This window comes from Pleurodeles waltl, chromosome 1_1 (assembly GCF_031143425.1).
Source record: "Pleurodeles waltl isolate 20211129_DDA chromosome 1_1, aPleWal1.hap1.20221129, whole genome shotgun sequence".
Classification (NCBI taxonomy): Eukaryota; Metazoa; Chordata; class Amphibia; order Caudata; family Salamandridae; genus Pleurodeles; species Pleurodeles waltl.
The window spans coordinates 983,652,661-983,655,823 of record NC_090436.1 but is presented as its reverse complement, the minus strand read 5'-3'; positions in this window follow the sequence as shown (position 1 = coordinate 983,655,823).

Genomic DNA, 3,163 nt, shown 5'->3' with positions numbered 1-3,163 from the left:
ACCCCCTGCAGAAGGAGAACCACCCCGCAAGCGGGCCCTGAGATCCAGGAAGAAGACAGAGTAACATGTCAAGACCCCCGCCAGCAAAGGATACCGCCCTGATTGTCATCCCACTGTCCCACATTGTCACCCTGTCCAACCTTAAACTGCCCATGCTCCACTTCCCACAGGCATTTGGACAATGCACCTGTGAAACTGATAGTCTGGACTCTGCCATGGACAATCCTCCACCATCACCCCTCACCGATTTGCAACCACCCATCCAAATTAGAGCACTTGAATAAACACACTTATTGCACATAAACAATCTGGAGTCTGTCTGTGATTTTAACAAATGTATTAGACATGACAGTGCCAAAATTGTTATTCACATTGTGATGCCAACTAACCGCTGTCACACAGCTGTAGTCCATGGGGAAACAAAGCAGATGTCACGCAGTGGGGCCCACAGCTCTGAAAACGGAAGGGAAAGTCACAACACAGTTACCATACACTGGGGGAAAAAGTCAGACAGTAGAGAGGTAGGAGTCTTTAAGTAAATGTAATATGCCGGTGTGTACTCTTACCTGTGTGTCACTGAAAATATTGCTCTATTACTGTGTTCCTGTTGTCTATGTCGTCCTCTTCGGCTTCCTCTTCTTCACTCTCCACAGGCTCCACAGCTGCTACAACACCACCATCTGGACCATCCTCCTGCAGAAAAGGCACCTGGCGGCGCAAAGCCAGGTTGTGAAGCATCGAGCAGGCCACGATGATCTGGCACACCTTCTTTGGTGAGTACATTAGGGATCCACCTGTCATATGGAGGCACCTGAACCTGGCCTTCAGGAGGCCAAAGGTGCGTTCGATCACCCTCCTAGTCCACCCATGGGCCTCATTGTAGCGTTCCTCTGCCCTGGTCCTGGGATTCCCCACTGGGGTCAGTAGCCAGGACAGGTTGGGGTAACCAGAGTCCCCTAATAGCCACACCCGGTGCCTCTGGAGTTGACCCATCACATACGGGATGCTGCTATTCCGCAGGATGTAGGCGTCATGCACTGAGCCAGGGAACTTGGCATTCACATGGGAGATGTACTGGTCTGCCAAACAGACCATCTGTACATTCATCGAATGATAACTTTTCCTGTACACCTGTTCACTCCTGCTGGGGGGGACCAAAGCAACATGTGTCCCATCAATGGCACCAATGATGTTGGGGATATGTCCAAGGGCATAGAAATCACCCTTCACTGTAGGCAAATCCCCCACCTCAGGGAAAACGACTTAGCTCCGCATGTGTTTCAGCAGGGCAGACAACACTCTGGACAACACCTTGGAAAACATAGGTTGAGACATCCCTGATGATATTGCCACTGTTGTTTGAAATGACCCACTTGCTAAGAAATGGAGTACTGACAGCACCTGCACTAGAGGGGGGATCCCTGTGGGTTGGCGGATGGGTGACATCAGGTCTACCTCCAGCTGGGTACACAGTTCATGTATAGTGGCTCGGTCAAGCCTGTATGTCAGAATGACATGTCGTTCCTCCATTGTCGACAGGTCCACCAGCAGTCTGTACACGGGAAGATTCCTCCATCTCCTCGCATTGCCCAGCGGACGGTGCCTAGGAAGGACAACAGCGAGCACAGAGTCAATCAACCCACAGGTACGTTCCCACAGCTTGCACACAACACGATTCACTATGCATTGAATGGTTTGTATGAGTGTTGAGGAAAGGCCTAGGTATGTGTGACGCAGTAGAAATTAAGCCATGTGGGCCCTTGAAATGGTGGCTGCCTGACCTGTGAAGTGTGACAATGGGATGTGAGGTCAATGCGCTGGCGTGGCACACCGTGTCGGTAGGCGGTCGAAGACCGCGGCGCAAAGGCGCATTGGTTAACATAGAACCCTATGGGTTTCACAAGCCAATGACGATGTGCGCCGGCGGTCGCAGTACGCACCGCCGCGGTACGCACCGCCGCAGGCGTGACCGACATTTTCTATCTACTTAATCACTCGATACCTGATCTTCCACAGGAGAGGACCTACACTGCAAGTGCTGCTGTGACCTAGGTCTGTAAGAGACAATGGCTGCTGCGACTGGGGAAAGGGCCCCTGCCTTCACTTCTGAAGAATTGGAGAAACTTGTGGATGGGGTCCACCCCCAGTATGCGCTACTCTACGGTCCTCCAGACCAACAGGTAAGTACACTGGGACCATGCTTTGTGGGCAATGCCTGGGTTGAGTCGGGTGGATGAAAGATGGTGGGGAGGGGAGCGATTGAGGCATGCATCAGACGACAGATGAGAGCATTGGCCACATGGCAAGGGTGGGGATAGGGATGGGGGGCCACTCACATCAAGCATGCAGAAGGTGATGATTTTTTTTCTCCCCCTGTACATGTCACATAGGTCAGCGCCCACCAGAAAATCGCTATTTGGCCTGCCATCGCCAAGGACGTCCGGACCCTGGGGGTCCACAACAGACGGGGCACCCACTGCCGGAAGAGGTGGGAGGACATCCGACGCGGGAGCAGGAAGACGGCGGAGGCTCTGCTGGGGATGGCCTCCCAACGTAGGAGGGGTGCCAGTTGTCAATTGACCCCCCTGATGTCCCGGATCCTGGCAGTGGCCTACCCCGATTTGGATGGGCGCGTGAGGACATCACAGCAGACACAAGGGGGTAAGTACACTCTCATTCTGGTGACTTTGCGCGCAGTGGAGGTGTCTGGGTGGGGGAGGTGGGCTGTGGGTATCCCTAGGCCAGGGCGATTTCTGTAGGCTAGGCCCCTCTGTAAGGCATGGCCCTGTGCCCCCGCCCCCCACCTCTGTAGGGTGCCAAGTACAGCTATTCATGGCCCTGTGTCATCTATGTGTGCAGTTGTCGTCCATAGGCTTGTAGGCCATGTCCCACTGATTGAGTAGTGGACCCCAAGTGCGCGGCGTAGTGCAGGGGCCTTCTATGTCTGTCCTCTCCGCCAACTGTGTCGCCTATGCATGCACTCAACATGTCTTTCTTTCTCCCCCCCCCCCTTTTTTGTGGTCTTCCTGTTCATGTGTGCATTAGCATCATCAGGCGGAGGAGAAGTGGCATCGGAGCATGAGGGAGCTGCATCCCACATGGCCCTGGAGGGCCATGCAACGGACTCTGAGTACAACAGTGGCACGGAGGGCGAGGGGAGCTC